We start from the raw sequence: 18,738 nt of genomic DNA on the forward strand, positions 1-18,738 counted from the left end.
TGCCACAACTATTTCAAATCTTATCCTAAAGACATAAGGTGGTTTGAGGGGCTATCTGAAGAGGACCATTTGTTTATTAACCTGAAATCTCTGCCGGTCTTTGCATTTCATTAGCATTAACAGCTGCTGTACATTGTTCAGCCAGTGTTGCCTTTTTGCCTACTGCCTACGGTTCACATTGAATAGTTGCAGTACTGTATATCTCACAAATACACTCCAGAACAAAAATTTAAGACCAGTTGAAAAATCGCAAGAATTTCCATTTGTTGGATTTGTAAGGATCGTAAGGAGATTCTAAATTTAAAACGCAAAAATAATAAATGGGAGTGAGACAAAAACGTTTTTGAGTTAGCAATTTATTGGAAACAACCAATACAAAACAGACAAATTGAAGTGAAATAGGTTGTTAATCAGCTGATCAAAAGTTTAAGACCGTAGTCCTTAAAAGCCTGAATCTTGGTAAAAATGTGGATTCGATGTCTTTTTCTGTCACGTATTCACAGAGTCATGATCTCTTGTTGGCCAAGGTAAAATAGCTTTCCCTTTTTGAACGCGTTTGGACTGTTCAGCAGCCAATTGTTGCTGAGGTTGGACGCAGTAACAAAGTCATTTTTAAACTTCTTCAAAGATCCTGAGGGTTATGGAACAAAAAAGTCAAGCGGTAGACCCAAAAAAATGTCACCAGCCCTGAGCCGGATGATGTGATTGGCTGTCTGTCAAGACACGAGACGATCCTCAGCCCAAATTACGATTGCTACTGGTTCTTAGTGCAGTCCAATAACCATAAAACGACATTTGCGAGAGAAGAACAAAAAGCGTCTTCAAAGGCCTTGTCTCCTTCAACGCCTCAAAATTTGGCCCGTTTGGAATTTACGCAAGAGCATGACACATGGAAGAAAGTTTTATTCTCTGATTAGAAAAAATGTAACCTTGACAGTCCTGATGGTTACTGGCATGACAAGGAGATCCCACCTGAGATGTTTTCCACACAGCACAGTAGAGGGGGCGCCTTTTCTGTTCAATTTGTTATGGATGGTGCTTTTTGTCATTGATAACTGGCAGGTGGATTGATCTGATTTCTAAGTTGGATGGCCGTGAGTGTGTTTAGTTGTGAGCAAATAAATGTTCTGGTGAAAATTTGAATTTGTCAAGTTTCAAATTTGATATTAATGTATTTGTTCGCTTAAAGTCTCTCTCGTCATTTAAAAATGAGATGCAGTAACCCCTCGTTTATAGAGGTTATTGGTTCCAGTCCCCAACATGATAAGTGGATTTCCGTGAAGTAGGATTCCTTACTTATAAATCAAATATTTTCGTAGTTAGGAGCACAGAAAACCCGTTTATGACCTTCTAAATACCTGTTTTTATGATTATTACAGTCCTCTAGACATGAAACAAAACCCCTATAGTCACCTTTACACATCTATTACATGATATAGTAGACAGAATAAGAGAAAATAAGCCATTTTCAAATAAGACTTGTGCTTGTATGTGTTAAATGTGTTCCAGTGCCAGGGGAGCCGAGCATGGGGTGGAAAGGAAGTCACGTCAGGGGTTCAGAGATGAGTTTAAGGTCGTGTGGGTTACAGCCGCAATAGTAGCCTAGTTAGGGATCATTATGCCTGTTGTGATATAATTCAAACCTGCAATAAAAGACTGTTGTTCCGGCGATCAAGCCTGGTGCTTGTGTGTCTCACCAAGCATTACAGTACAGCAACATTACCGACACCTACTGACCAGTGTAGAATACTACATATCATCACATCTTTGTGCCTTTTGAATGCCTTATATCTGTATTTTAGTTCATTTATCCATTTTTATGCTTGAAAATGCTTAATTAAGGCAAAAAAAGCTACATTTGCTTCCTATTGCTAATAATAGACTGTATTCAACCAAGAAACAGCATGATGTAATATTATATTTTAGAAAAACCGTGATAGAGTGAAGGGGTGCAATTCGAAACGCGAAGTGGCGAGGGATTACTGTATTAATTTTGTAAATGATGCTTTGTATGGGCATAGAAGTTTGACAAGTACTGCTGTAAAAACAAGCAAACAAAAAAAAAACTGAACTATCATATGCTCTGCTCCATGATCCTCTTCCTGTTATTGGCTGACTAGATAACTTTCTCAAGGCAGCTCTAGTAAATTCCATCTTTTCTCAGTAACATCATATGGGATTCAATGCACAATGAACTTTTTCAAGCAATGCGCTCCCCTCTTACCCACTCTACCCATCTCTCCACTCTCCTTGAATCACAGTGTGCACTTCTTCTCAAGTCTTTCGTGTTTTTTTAGTCCACTGTGACCTCTGGACCTGTGAATCTCCCTGTTCTGCTACCTGCTCCTATAGGTACACTGCACTCAATATCAATGTCTCTTTCCATCTGTAGTGCAGGCAATGCAGTATTGTCAGGGCACAGAGTGACTCTATTCCCATGCAGCTTAATGCCTGAGGTGTTTCTCTGCAGAAGAAACATACGCCGTGTCATCAATGCATAATTAGCTCATTGTCGAGCATATACCATAACCTCAAGGTGTTCGAAATGCACCATTCATTTCATTATATCACAAAAATGAATCAAAAAACATTTTAAAAGGGTGGAAAAAGTATAAAATAAACCGTGTTGACAATTTTTATGTATTTAAATTAGTGTCCAATCAAGGACAATCAAACAATTGCAAATCTTAAGGAGTACATAAATCCAGATACAGTGGAACCTCGGTTTTACCCACCGGATTTCGTAGGTTTCGTATTTTGATTAAAACTACTGCTATGTCTCGGTTTTCGTACACGGTCTTGGTTATCGTACAGCCAACCAGTACGCCTAACAAAGGAGTCCGTGAAACCAAGTGCCCAAACAAAGCATCCACACAGTGAAGGAAAACCTGTAATCTTATTTATTATGGATGTGCGTGTGTGTGGTTTATTTGTTCAATGAAAAAAAAAAAAGATCTGTCCTCTTCTTTACTCCTAATAAGTTGCAAGTTCCAGAACGTTGATAAAGTAGGTGATAAACACTACTGATGCACTATAAGATTGTAATGTAAAGGTTCCTTAGTTAACAACAGGGCCATTTTGTGTAATGATGATTTGTTCCTGAACTTTACACTACTTCAAGTGAACAAGTATACAGTTCTAACCCACCACTCTTTAAAGTTAAGTTTGTAATGAACAACGTCCACGTGGCTCTTCCGTCCCTCCCCTCCTCCTTTCACTCATCACTGTGTTCACCAACAAGTCTTCGATAAAGGTAAAAGTGATGATAAATGCTCATTTGTCTATTCATCATTTATATGTATTTTGCTTCGTTTTCTGCATGTAAAACAAAGATTATTCTCTATAAAACGTGTTTTGTATTAATATTCTTGGCTGTATGGAACTGATTACTGTAAATTCCGGTGTATACGCCGCACCCACTAAATTTAGAGCAAAAAACAGATTTGTTCATTATATATAAGCTGCACCGGTGTCATAATGACATTGTAGCACGCACAAGTCCGTGAGGACCTAGCTATTTATTTGACAGGAGCCAAACATGAGCTATGAAAAAAAAAAAATGACAAGCTTGTCAACCATTTGGAAATTGCAGGAGGTCATTACTGAATATAACAGTCTGACTCAACTATTTCATCTTACAAACAACATTACACAAAAACTTAACACTCAAAAGGCGCCTAGGAAATATACATTACATGTACCAGTAGAAGTTTAATATAACAAAGAGCAGCTATTTTAACATCTACCCATAATGCATTACTGCCAGAAGAGCAGTTCATTGGAAGACAAGCAACATCACTGTTCACCAGAGGGATCCAGAAAAGCGTAGAGCACAGAGCCCAGAGGGAGGCTGATGTCATTGTAACGTCTCAATGAATGTGTTGCTCAGACGCAATGCCTTATGAGAAACTTTAAAATGTTGTTTTTTTACATATTAAACTTGGTATTGGTACATGTTTGTATATTTCAGAGGGATACTTTGAGTATTAAGCTGCTGTGTGACGAACGTGGTGTTCTCAGTAAGATGACACCATGAGTCAGATTGCTATGTTGTTATACTGTTATATATAATGACCTCCTGCAATTTCCAATGGGTTGACCAGCTTGCTGTGAGTGCACTCATAGCTTGTGATCGGCTCTTACCAAAGAAAGAACCACCGTTTCCTCACTGACTCGTGAGCGGCACACTAAACAATTAGTAGTAGTTCTACAGTAAAGGAGATGTCACAAGATTAGAATTTAGCCATAGATTAGCCGCACCTCTGTATAAACCACAGGATTCAAAGTTTAAGAAAAAAGTAGCATCTTATACACCAGAAATTACGGTAATTGGATTTACATTGTTTCTTAAGGGAAAAATAGATGCGGTTTTCGTACGTTTCAGTTAGTCGGACTTTTTCGAACGGCTTCATGGCAAAAACTGAGGTTCCACTGTACTTTAACTGAACCATAACCTCAGGGTCCCTAATTTCGCACATCTTATTACAGTGCTTGAATGCCAGTGTCTACAGCACTTGCAAACAGAGGAAGCATGCGTTTCTGTGCAAGGGTGTGTTTAAATTAATTACTGCTGTTTGTTTTAGCATTTAGACTTTAAATGCTTTTCATACACCCCCCCCGCTGCATTTAGGATGATTACACATTACTATTCTGCTGTAGTGTCACAGTAGAACAGAAGTGAACCAATCTAGAACAAGCAACACTTACAGCAAGAGGCAAGCTGACAAAGTGAAATGCACAGACCAACAACATGTGCAGATAAACCGTGACACTACCATTTGCAATCACTTCATGTAGCTCTGCAGCAGAAAAGACAGAGGGAAGAGAGACATAAGAAAGTGCAAAAATACCAATAGAGACCAATAAATACCAATACACATCCACAAGATAAAAGGAGTTATAGAGTCAGATGGAGTTATATTTACACAATTTCACTCATGTCAGCAGTCAATTTCACCTGCAATTTCAACGGATTCATAATCACAGCACAACTACGTTTTCAGGAGCTGTTAAATGTGATGGTTGTGGATGTGTACTACATTGCCCATTGCTCCAGGGGAAACCGGAAGCGAGTAATGGTGATACGCTAAAAAAGCAAGAAGTTCTTGCTTTGTTCAACATGCAACATTAACTAACTAGTTGGATTGTGTATTGTAGATTGCCTCTGCAATACTTTGCTACGCTTTCTCTCTTTGTTTTATGACCGTGGCTGATCCGGGATTGGTTTCACCTGGCTTTGGTTAATCAGTGTCTACTCATCCTGGCTTGGTCTTTGTGCAGCCGATTAAGGCTAGACGCTCGTGCTTTGGGTTGGTTGAGCTCAGCTCAGTCATTTAAAAAATTGACCTCAGCTTATATTGTGCTAGACCTCAGCGTACCTCATGAAAGCTAAGTTCAGCCTGTCTCAACACAGAATTAGAATTAAAAAGCATTAGCAGTAGGGGTGCTCCGCTTGATCGGCCACCGATCAAAATTGGCCACTTTCCATGGAAAAGTACGTGATTGGCATATGCCGATAGATGCCTTTCAACGCCGATCACCAAACTGGTCATCTCTGGTGCGTACTATTGTAGCCTTTTGCGCTGCCTGCAGTGTCTTGCTTTAACGTCTTGGAGAAGCGTTCCCCCACCCACTTTCCTTCACACTGCGCAGGTGTGCCAAAACCAAACCAAAACTGCTGTGAGGAACTTACCTGACATTTGTGAGAGCGATATCAAATGAAAAACATGCCACGAAACATATCTCGCGGGGGTGGAACGTTAAAAAGCTTTAATTTAATACGGTATTTGAAGAACAAACACTTTCTTTTCTTTACGGAGTATGGTGAGTTTTGGAGGCTCACGGTGTGATCATCAGTTAAACGGCAGCGAACGCAGCCAAAGCTGGACAACACTCGTCCGTATGTGCGTGATAGTCATAAGGCTGGGCAAATAACCCAAAAAATAACAGAATTAATAGGACTAAGTGACCAGCCTTTCTCATGGGTGGAAGACACCGGGTTCGCCGAATGCTCTCTCTCACTTGGATCCCCGCTGTGTGTTTCCTGCAAGTACTGCTAGAACTCCACCAGACTATGTACTCTCACATCCAAAGCCTCCTTAAAGAAGTTGTCACATCCTCTGTAAGTTTCACAAGTGATATATGTTCTCTTGCAAAAGTAAGTCAAATGTGTTTTTGTCTAAATGAAGGTGATTTTATGGTTCCTTGTTTCATTTTGCATCCAGGAATTCGGGGCCGCATGCAAAAAATCACTTTGGGCCCCCATTTTTATTTTCTAATAATTAATGATCTATTTTTTTGTTCCCATGGCAGTCAGGGGACCTTGGAGTTGTCCTAACTTTTTCCCCTTATACGGCACCCCTGGCCAATAGCACTCATCATAATTCACAGTTCATCCATGTGATCGGTATCGGTACTGGACGAGTTCACTTATGGATGATTGGTATCGGAATCAGCAGCATGAAACCCTGATCGGAGCATCACTAATTAGCACAGTACAATAGTATTAGCACAATATTGGTGCTGTGTTGTGTTGTGGATAATTGAGGTTAAACGTTTGATCTGTAAGGTTAGCGCTTTTGGTGCTCTGTTTATGGTTGATTTTGATAACTTGTCCACTTCCTGTTTTCTTTATTTTTTCATTTTTCCCTTGTACCGACTGCTATCCCTGTCATCTTCAGTTTATATCCAGCTTGAGTTGATTGTCTGGAAAAATCTCCACTCGTGTAAGGGTTTGAAATGTGACTGAAAACGCAGTCTGGATGCTCTGGTTTCTCAAATGTCGTAACAATAACGTTGTTACCGCAGCAACCCAACTAGAAACCCATGTAGCTAGGTCGCAGCAGAGCGCTCATGTGTTGACGCAACGAATCTGATCCCTTGCAAATGAGGACAGCATCAAGATAATAATGTGTTAACCCTTTCATTGAGAAGATCTAAGGAAGATATTAGTGGTGGCTATGCTGTTATTATGGACTGAAGGTAATCCAGGCAAGATGGAGGTACCTTTACCTGCTCACCTTTCATACCGCTCAATAAAGTATGATTTAATTAATACTGCTCGCCCTTCTCTCAGAAGACTCCTGGAACAGATTTGGGGAAACTGCACAGGCTTTAAAGTTCAATGAGGAAAAATCCGGAAATGGTCAGCAGAGTAGTGAGAGAGCAGACTAGTTCACCTACTGGTTCCCACAAACAACTCCCTTTAAAGTGTATAAGTAAACCCATGCACCTACAAAATTAAAGAAACTAAAAAGATGCACAACGATCATCTTAAAACCTTGTCAGAATTCTCAGTTCTGCCAAGTGAGAGTCATTGGAAAGGAGAGAGCCGAAGGCATTGTGGGGGCTGGGATGGAGGGGAGGGTCCCCACACACTTGAAAGAAAAGGCAGAGTGGGACTGACAGGTTGATTTATTCAAAGAGTAAGGAGTGGGTGAATCAAACTTTAATGGCTTTTGGGAGTGCAAGCCGTTCTCTCCCTCCCTTCAATCTTGCCCCACTCATGCCATCGTTTCTTGTCTTCTCCCACTTTCCTTTTCTTTACGTCTCTTGTTCTCACCAACTCCCTTTCTCTCTCTCTTCATCTCATGATGGTCACTCTCTCGCAGAAGCCTCGTCTTTTCTGACGGATAAATATGCACCTATGGCTACATAGCTTGTAAATCAAGGTGCTCTTCATGCTCAGTGGGTTAAATGACAGAAAAATAAATAGAGAAAGAGGAGGTGATTTAACATCACAAGTCACATAGTGCATATAATGCCTTTGTAGCATTTTTAGCTTTAACTGCTGTCATGCATGAGATATATGTACCTCTTTACCATGAACATTTTTAAAAATATATATAAATAAAATAAAAATAAATATAAATATGAGTCTGTGACATTAGTCGTCGCTCAGCACTTAAAATTTAGTGGATTCACTCAATCACAAAAACATTAAATTCAGAATTGGACAATTAGTAAATTATCATAATAATCAATTATTATTATTATTAATACATTTGTCAAATAAAAATGCCTAAATGAACTAAAATACAAATATAAGGAATTCAAAATATACTGCAAAAAAGATCGGTGATGATAATTCATAATGCCGCATATAGAGAACATACAAACCCTTTATTTTTAAAATCAAAAATCTGAAAATTTGCTGAGTTTGTAAATTTTCCAACTGCTAAAATAACGCATAAAGTTAACAATAACTTGTTACCCAAAAACGTCATACAGTATTTCTCTATAAGAGGAGAAATATGATCTTAGAGGAAAATTTAACTTAAAACACTCATATGCGACAACGCTGAAAACCCCCACAGCATTTCAGTGTGCCGAATTCAATTATGGAACGGATTGAGCAAGGAACTCAATGTACCGAGATGAGCAAATTCAAAAGTCAATACAAGCAGTTGATGTTCGCCAAATATAAGGCAGAAGAGTCTTGATTATTATACTTATTGTTTTGTCATGCTTGTTTTTATTTTTTATTATTCATTTACTATTACGCTGATTATTATATGGAATAATATTACATGGAATGCAGGAAGTGAATAATATGTACTGCACAAGATGTGGAAAGGATGGGGGGTAGGATTAAATAAGCTTTGCTTCCTCCTACTCCTTCTGGACATGTGGAACTGTGAAATGATTCATGAGATGTATTCCATTGTAACCTGCATGCATGTTCAAATAAAATTAAACCAAACCAAACCAAAATATGCATTGAAATTGTACAGGAATGTCCAAACTATGGCCCGCCATCCATTTTTAACTGGCCCGTATGAAAGTGTAACAATACAATTGACTATGGACGCTCACGTGCTTAACTGTTTTGTACTTCTTAGTTTAAACACTAGGTGGGGCTCCTGTCTTGAGCAACCACAAAGATGCAGGATTGCCAGCTTATAAGTGGATATGCTTCCTTGAGGCTGAATCAGTGTAGGACATGAATGCCCTTCCATGGGCGATGGCTCAAGCCAAGGAGAAGGCGTGCCGAGTCGAGGTCTGGTACGTACCGCGATATCAGCCTGAACAGAGAGGCTTGGCTTGGAGCTAATTAGCCGAGCTAACACTTTGCACTGTAAGCTACATTCACACTGCAGGTCAAGTCCAATTTTTTTGTGCAAATGTGACCTGTATCTTACTTTTTAATGTCAGTGTCAACAGTACAATTATGACTTTTTAAAATGCGACTCATACCTTGTTCGTATGTAAATATAAATCGGATATGTATCCATCATGTATACGTCATGGAAAGACTTGGGAAAAAGTACTCGCAAGTGTAGACAAAACTTCTTCTTGTCATCCGAAAATAATTTTTCAAATCTGTCACTGACCCGGCTCACGTCAATGTCCCAACATTCCCGGCTCCGACATCCACCCACACACTCCTCAGAACAGACGTCGCAACGTTGTTTCCCCACGAACGGCCCTAGTCCAAATTCTTGCCCTCTTCCTCCTTAATCTCCTTCATAAAATAATTTGGTTAAGGAAATGTAGACTCCTGTTGCACAAAATCCTTGAAATTGCCACAAATGCACAAATCGAGGCATATTTACTTCCGTAAACGTTACTTTTGTGTGGCAAAACTGTGGAAAATAGAGCTGAATGCATATGTCTTGTTTAATATTTTTACAAAATATAAAAAAAAATCTATACAAATATCAAAGTGCCCCCCGCATCTGTTGACAGTATGCGGCCCATGGTGGAAAAAGTTTGGACACCCCTGTTTGAGAAGGACATCCACTCCGTACATCAAACACAACATCAACATATGCGTTCAATAACTCTTCAACCTAATGTATTCAATTTAGATTCAGAGTAAATTCACAGATGTAGGTGCACCATATGCCACCAAACGCCATATGCTTTAGCTACAATATACGCCCTCTGGCACATATTTAGATTGTGGTATCAATAAATGCTAAAGACGAGACAAATTCAGCATGGACTAATTCATGCAGTTGTTGATGAAAACTAAACAATTCCACAATATACCCAAAAGTGGCACTGACATTTAGTGTTGTCGTTTGCGTTGTCTAAACGACCATGCCAAGAATTCACCTTCACACATTAATGAAGACATCCAACAATGAAAATCACACTCACCACAAACCTAAGAGGCTCCATCAATGATGCCGGAAAGAACTTCTTGAATTGTTTCTGGCTGAAACAGCAACAGTTGCTTTAACAGCTTGAGTCTGAAGATGATGTTACCATATGTAGTGTATCTGTTTCAAATGAGTGAGTGGGACTTAAAAAGACCACATTAGTGCGTAGAGAGGCTCATCATGTTGCATGTTCTAATCAGGACTGTCAAGCAGAGACAAAAGAGCTGATGGATACAAATGAAATGGAGGAATCAAAGTTCAGGGAGGCAACTTAAATGCTGGACATGTGAGCGACTTCAGGCCGGTAGTCTGAAAAGACTAAAACGAGACTAAAACGAAGGAACAGTAATTACTGAAAAGAAGCCGGGTTGCAATATAAAACTGGGTTGATCAGTGCTAAGCGGTAAGAGCTAAGAGGAGGTCACTTCTAGACTAGAAGGTGAATAAGACAACCTCAGGACAGCTTGCCTCATACTTTAACTAAAACGAAGGACAAGATGGATCATTGAAGATAAATAAGGCCTTGGTACGAAAGCAGCAGGTTGGGGTGGATTTATGTGACCATTATCTAAAACAAACGCTGGAAATAACCCATTGAATCAGTGCAGTCTGAGGTGTCCTTTCTCCCAAAGTCTTTTGCCAGAAGGCAAACATTTTATCCAGAGTTTTGGCCACTTCCTTCAGTTCTCCACTGAATAATTCTACAGTCAGGGCAGACCTGTTCATACAGTTTAAATGATGTGTGTTAAAAACAACAACAGAATGGAAACCAATCATCATAAAACATCATCATGTAGACTATGTATATCCAGAATGCCTATACTGAGAGAGTTCAAGTAAATACAGTATAATGAGTCTGTGTAGGCTCTCAGTCGTACAGGAGTTGTCCATCGAGGAAAAGGCTTCTTGAGACGTCATCTGTACTTCTGTGTAGAAGGTGTCGGACGTTTCGCTCCTCATCCGAAGAGCTTCGTCAGCAAACTAATAAGTGCTGGTAGCTTAGGCCTTAAATACAGTAAGAGTGGGCGGAATTGGTGTGCCAACACCCTCCTCCTATTGGTTCGTTACACTAAGCCTGCATTCCTCATCTTTACAGTGGTATAATCCTATCCTGTTATTCACACCTACGATAAAAGGGAAGTGTCGCTCCCTGAATTGGGTATGAACGACTCTGATACTGGCTTGTTAGCATCTATTGTTCTGGCTCGGCCCTGCCTTCACCTCATTTGCAAGACTAAGAGCTGTGGGTTTTGGTCTCAGTAACCTGCTGAACACAGGGTCCAAATTGAACCTCAAACCACCATTCCGATTCAATGATGGGTTCTGTTGTTTGACAAAAATAGCTTCCTTTACTCCTCTTTCAAACCATCTGTTTTCTTTGGCCAAAATCTTTACCTCGCTGTCCTGAAAAGAGTGATTGGTAGCTTTCAGGTGTAGATGTACTGCTGATTGAGGACCACTAGCATTGTCCCTGCGATGTTGATAAAGCCTTTTTTGGAGCATTTGCTTAGTTTCCCCAATGTAGTGCTCTTTGCATTCCTCATCTTTACAGTGGATGGAATAGACCACATTGCTCTGTTTCTGGTTTGGAGCCTTGTCTTTAGGATGCACTAATTTTTGTCTCAGGGTATTTACTGGTTTGAAATAGGTAGGAATTTTGTGTTGCCATAAGATCCTCTGGAGTTTTTCGGAGACCCCCGCTACATAAGGGACTACCACTCCTCTCCTTTTAGCTTCTGTGGGCTTTTGGGTTTCTTTCCCTACTCTCTTCTTTTGACATTTGTTAAAAGCCCACCGTGGGTACCCACAGGTTGAGAGCGCTCTCTGGACATGTTGTGTCTCCTTTTTCTTTCCCTCAGCACTAGTTGGTATTTGTTCCGCTCTATGTTGGAGGGTCCTAATAACCCCTAGTTTATGTTGTAGTGGATGGTTTGATTCAAAAAGCAGGTATTGGTCAGTGTGTGTGGCCTTTCTAAAGACCTCTGTAAGTAGCTGTCTGTCCTTTCCTATAATTACCTTGCAGTCTAAGAAGGCTAGTTGGTTTTCTTTAGTGTCCTCGCGAGTAAATTTGATATTGGTGTCCACCGCATTGATGTGATCTGTGAAAGACTGAATTTCTTGTTTTTTGATTATGACAAAGGTGTCATCCACGTATCTAAACCAGTGCCTTGGTTTTGTCCCTGAGAAGGATGTGAGAGCCTGTTTCTCCATCTCTTCCATGTACAGATTCGCCACTATGGGTGAGACTGGTGAGCCCATAGCACAACCATGAATTTGTCTGTAGAATTTCCCTCTAAACTGAAAATATGTGGTGTTAAGGCAAATTTCCAGTAATTGGCAGATGTGGTCAGCACTAAGTTTTGTTCTCCGATGCAGAGTTGAGTCCTCGAGCAGTCTCTTCCTCACCACCGAGACTGCTGCTGAGGTGGGGACAGATGTGAAAAGTGAAGTCACATCATAAGACACCAAAGTTGACAGACAGATGTATCATAGGTTATACCCTGGGGAGGCTACACCATGTATCTATGGCCTTCCAAAAATCCACAAGGAAGGGTTTCCCCTCAGACCCATTGTCTGTAGCATTGACTCTACCACGTACAATGTAGCGAAATATGTAAAAACAGTCTTATCCCCATTGGTAGGCAACACTGATCATCATATAGAGAACACAAAAGGGTTTGTGGCGAGCATCAAAGACCTCAGATTGGAGCCAGAGGAAACTTTGGTGTCTTATGATGTGACTTCACTTTTCACATCTGTCCCCACCTCAGCAGCAGTCTCGGTGGTGAGGAAGAGACTGCTCGAGGACTCAACTCTGCATCGGAGAACAAAACTTAGTGCTGACCACATCTGCCAATTACTGGAAATTTGCCTTAACACCACATATTTTCAGTTTAGAGGGAAATTCTACAGACAAATTCATGGTTGTGCTATGGGCTCACCAGTCTCACCCATAGTGGCGAATCTGTACATGGAAGAGATGGAGAAACAGGCTCTCACATCCTTCTCAGGGACAAAACCAAGGCACTGGTTTAGATACGTGGATGACACCTTTGTCATAATCAAAAAACAAGAAATTCAGTCTTTCACAGATCACATCAATGCGGTGGACACCAATATCAAATTTACTCGCGAGGACACTAAAGAAAACCAACTAGCCTTCTTAGACTGCAAGGTAATTATAGGAAAGGACAGACAGCTACTTACAGAGGTCTTTAGAAAGGCCACACACACTGACCAATACCTGCTTTTTGAATCAAACCATCCACTACAACATAAACTAGGGGTTATTAGGACCCTCCAACATAGAGCGGAACAAATACCAACTAGTGCTGAGGGAAAGAAAAAGGAGACACAACATGTCCAGAGAGCGCTCTCAACCTGTGGGTACCCACGGTGGGCTTTTAACAAATGTCAAAAGAAGAGAGTAGGGAAAGAAACCCAAAAGCCCACAGAAGCTAAAAGGAGAGGAGTGGTAGTCCCTTATGTAGCGGGGGTCTCCGAAAAACTCCAGAGGATCTTATGGCAACACAAAATTCCTACCTATTTCAAACCAGTAAATACCCTGAGACAAAAATTAGTGCATCCTAAAGACAAGGCTCCAAACCAGAAACAGAGCAATGTGGTCTATTCCATCCACTGTAAAGATGAGGAATGCAAAGAGCACTACATTGGGGAAACTAAGCAAATGCTCCAAAAAAGGCTTTATCAACATCGCAGGGACAATGCTAGTGGTCCTCAATCAGCAGTACATCTACACCTGAAAGCTACCAATCACTCTTTTCAGGACAGCGAGGTAAAGATTTTGGCCAAAGAAAACAGATGGTTTGAAAGAGGAGTAAAGGAAGCTATTTTTGTCAAACAACAGAACCCATCATTGAATCGGAATGGTGGTTTGAGGTTCAATTTGGACCCTGTGTTCAGCAGGTTACTGAGACCAAAACCCACAGCTCTTAGTCTTGCAAATGAGGTGAAGGCAGGGCCGAGCCAGAACAATAGATGCTAACAAGCCAGTATCAGAGTCGTTCATACCCAATTCAGGGAGCGACACTTCCCTTTTATCGTAGGTGTGAATAACAGGATAGGATTATACCACTGTAAAGATGAGGAATGCAGGCTTAGTGTAACGAACCAATAGGAGGAGGGTGTTGGCACACCAATTCCGCCCACTCTTACTGTATTTAAGGCCTAAGCTACCAGCACTTATTAGTTTGCTGACGAAGCTCTTCGGATGAGGAGCGAAACGTCCGACACCTTCTACACAGAAGTACAGATGACGTCTCAAGAAGCCTTTTCCTCGATACAGTATAATGAGGATTCAATACAAAAGAGAAGCAACTATATGAGGGAAGGGGCTGGACCATAATTTAATGAAACAATGCAGGTAATCACAGAGTGCTGGAGCTATAAAACACAAAGACAGACGGCAAACTAAGTAATTTCAAAGTACAGCAAGGTTATAGCAGACTCCAGAGACGTGGAGAAAGTGGGAGCAGTGTACATGATGGAATGTAACAAAAGGAAAAAAGTTATAAAGTGTAGCTAGGGATGGATAAAATATTGAGTGTCTCTCATTTAATCGTCTTATTTTATCTTTTTTTCTCCCTCTGTCTCCTTAAATCCCACCGTCCCTCCCTATGGGACTGAGGGTCTTAGTGTCAGGCAGGATTCACTTTGAGGCCCAAGCCAGTCAACTAGCAACCATTCAGCTCCAGAACCACAACAATCTATTAGAATACAGGAGAGACGGCGTGAGCCGATCTGAGTAATCATTGGGCTGGCTAAATCCAACTCACCATTCATGTGTGTATTTGTTTCAAATTGGAAGTATGGGATTTGTTTTGTATGTGTGTGAATATTACACAAGACAGCTGATATTGTGTTTCTCTAATCACTCATAGATCGAAACTACAATATTAGTCATGCATAGTGCATATCTACTATTGGAATAATGAATGTGTTGTGATGGTCAAATTTGCATAAACGGCCATGATGCATGTAGCAAACATGAAAAGCAAAACAAATGTGTGTACCACTACAAATTAACTTTGTTGTGTCATTTACTTTTTTTTTGTACATACAAAACAGTGTAGATGGGGGAGGGGAGGCAGTAACCTATGCCAAGCTAAAACTCAACTCTGAACCCCTGGCATCACTTCCTGTCCGCCCCCCAGTCAGCTCCCCTAGTTAACATAATTATAGCAATACACATGCACATGAGTTTTATTTATGTCTTAAATGCCTTATTTACTCTTATTATGCTATTTTGAGTAATAAGAGTGTAAAGGTGACTATAGGGGTGTTATTTAATGTCTAAAGGGCTCTAATAATGTTAAAAACTGTATTTAGAAGGTTGTAAACAGGTTTTCTATGCTCTCAAGTATGAAATTATTCCATTCATAAATAAGAAATCCTACTTTGCGGAAATTCACTTATCATGGTCGGGTCTGGAACCAATGAAATAAACAAGGGATGACTGTATCATGAAATGCTTGCTGAGGGGTGTCATCGCTTTTGTGAGATACTGTAACATAGCACGTTTTTGAGATTTCTTGGTATGTTCTATTGTAAACACAGAATACCGTACAGTAGAGATATTTTTATAATGAAGTAGTGATATTTGAGCAGCAAGTAACCAGCATCAACTACACTCAATCGGAGTTTACTGCAGGTTTAAAGGTGTCACTGAGATATGAATGAAAAAGAAGAGCGATGACGAGGAATTTGCTCACCTACTTAACATACCGTACAATAGTAAACATAGAAGAACGATATAAATGATTTAACACCACTTGTTTGCGTGCCAAATCACAATCTTATGCGCATTATGGCGTTATCAAACACAGAAGGTGCTGTTTGTGGATTGATACATTAGTATTTTAGACGAGATCAATTATCTACATAGAATTTAGAAACAGTTCTCAGCATATCATGTATCTAGTCTGATTTAAGATGGGATCCATCTGCTGCTCAATCCGGTAATTATTCCTCGTGATAGTTACTGTTCTTGTATTTAGACTCCGCAAGGTGACGTGTGTGGTTCAGTACTGCAAATAGAGCCAACTCATTATCACAGGCACGAAACACGAGAAGCACACCTGCTTCCCCCAGCACCCTCTTTATGGCTCCACAAATTAAAATGACATTAAAACACACCACCCCCAGGCGCTGCTCATCTGATCACTACTGTGCTGAATCAGGACCACCGTGGTGTACAGTAGGGACATACTGTACACTAAGATATCCTAGGAAGTGCGTGTCGAACTGCTGTGTGCCTAGTTTTAGTGTTGCAACAGCAAAGGTGTACTGTACACTAAAAGGTGGCTCTCTTGACTATTTGGTCCTTTTCTTGATTACTTGGTTCTTTTCTGCATTTTTGTGTAAACTGTTAGCATTTTTAGATGTAGGGAAATAGGTGGGGAATGGACTGATAATCAAAAAGCTATGGGCTTAACAAAGTACATGTTTATTACACTTGTTGTATGATAACGTTTATGCTAATCAGCACATTGTATCGTAATCTTTGCATACCGATCACCGCTAGGCTGGGCCTCGTACATTCTGATGATTTGTTGCTTTGGAAAAACCAAGTCATATATAAAGGGAACTGCCGTGTTGTCAGAAAACAAGTGCATGATGACATCGATTAGATACACATCATAAGGACAACATAAACACACGGTTCTATTTGGACATCGACTCCTTTGTTAACAGGAGTTTGCAGGGGATGTTTTTTATGGCCCAGTATGTGGACGTGTAAGATCGAGGTCCATCCAACTTGTGCAACCAGATAGCGTTAGATGAAAGGAGCGCCTCAAGTATAAAAGAAGATCACACCCTACTTGGGGCGCTCACTTTGCGGGAGAAGATCTTGTATCTGTACTTGCAGATTGAGTCCAGTACGTACTGTGTTCGCCTTCTATGTGACTTTGTTCAGACAATAAATTCTGTAAATCTCAATACATCGCCTCCTCCGCCTGTTCCTCGGAGCTGTTCAACCGACAAGTATCGGGTCAGACTAGAACTGCCCTCTTTCGAAACAATCATACATTTTAATATCAGCAAGACAGTGTTACTCAGCAGGTTATACCAATTTAGGATTTATACAACAGGTAAGGCGTTTCAATCAGCAGAAATGAGTTGTATTTAATAAAAAAAAAAAAATGTTTTAATGAAATGAAAATACCCCTGCATGTCATAACCATTAAAATGTTGGCAAAATGTCATAATTGTACTACAAAATTCAGTGCCTTCACTGGGGATTGTCACGAGCAGTGCGACAACCCTATGCAAACATCAACCACAACCATATTGTACTTTTTGCCTAATACTTACTTACAGTACGTACATACTTCCATACTTAGAAGAACAGGTGTGTTTAAGGTTATATGATCTGGTATCTTTTTTCCCCCCAATGAAACTCCCCTCCAAGCAGAGAATTGGGTTTTAATCACTTAAAATTTCAAAGAGTGATCAGTGCTTTGGTCTCAACGTTTTCTTAGCTTGAGGATTCATTAAGCAAATTCAGAACTCCCAGAGCTAGCGGATTGATTTCCAGAAAAAAAGAAAGTTAATTTTAAGAACCTGGGTTACAGAAAACGTTCTTCGTTAGGCCTGTCATGATAACAAATTTTGCTAGACGATAATTGTCCAACAAATGATTGTCGATAAACAGTATTTAATGTTGTAATTGGAATGTCAAGAGCTTTTAAATCAAATAAATTAAACAACATAATACAATAAAAAAAAAAACATGAAAAGACAGAAAACCCCAATTAAAAATAAAATGGACTTTCAGTCTCTTTTAGCAAAAATAGCACTTAAAATTGCAAAACATTGCTCTTAAATAAAAATCACAATCAATCACAATATTTCTGATTTTGTATCAGTGTCACTTTAGTTTTTGTCTTACACTGCAAGTTTTTAACAAAAAACAACAACAAAAAGCAGAGAAATAAGCCGGAAATACTCTGAAGTTCACTTTGTGTGTCAATGCAGACGTCAGCTGTTTTGCATGTACACTTTCTTGATTCACTGTGTGGAATACGGTGGTTACTTTTAATTGGGTATAACATTTTGCCCGAGTTTGGTCTAAGTACAAGTAGAGTTTTGGATGCAGCACAATGCGTGTTCCAAGTTCTAGAGTACTTACTACCTGCTCTGTCTGCATAGAAACAGTGTTAGGAACACACTGTGGTACTATACCCTCGTGAACATCAGTTGAACAGCTTTGTACTGTAGAAAGTAATTTGTTCATAACAAAAATGGCAAGAATTAGCAATGGAAGAGAGACAGACCATCTTAACACTAAGAATGTAGGTTTTTCCTCCAGAGAAATTGGAGTGTTCTAAAACGAAACTGTATGTCAAATACAATTTAAAAAGGTCAGATCACAAATGTTTTTCAGTTTATTAAAACATGGGAATAAGAAATATTTTTAAAAAATAAACGAAAATGAATATTATTCTCTTAATTTTCTTGTTATCTTAATGAACAACCTGTATTAACTTTAAACAAAACCAAAAAAACCTCCAAAAGGTGTCGGTGCCTCGCCATGAACCTCACCGCACGTCACTGTGTCACAGCATGTTTGCTTCACATGCCAGGGACACTTTGTGTCATCGGGGTAATG

General features: G+C 39.9%; 1 protein-coding gene across 1 annotated transcript in view; it reads right to left on the reverse strand.

Annotated features, from left to right (window-relative positions):
- The window catches only part of cdh23 (cadherin-related 23), a 204,952-nt gene that overhangs the window by 135,735 nt on the left and 50,479 nt on the right, over positions 1 to 18,738 (reverse strand). The window lies entirely within an intron of this gene.

The sequence above is a fragment of the Dunckerocampus dactyliophorus genome, chromosome 14 (assembly GCF_027744805.1).
Source record: "Dunckerocampus dactyliophorus isolate RoL2022-P2 chromosome 14, RoL_Ddac_1.1, whole genome shotgun sequence".
NCBI lineage: Eukaryota > Metazoa > Chordata > Actinopteri > Syngnathiformes > Syngnathidae > Dunckerocampus > Dunckerocampus dactyliophorus.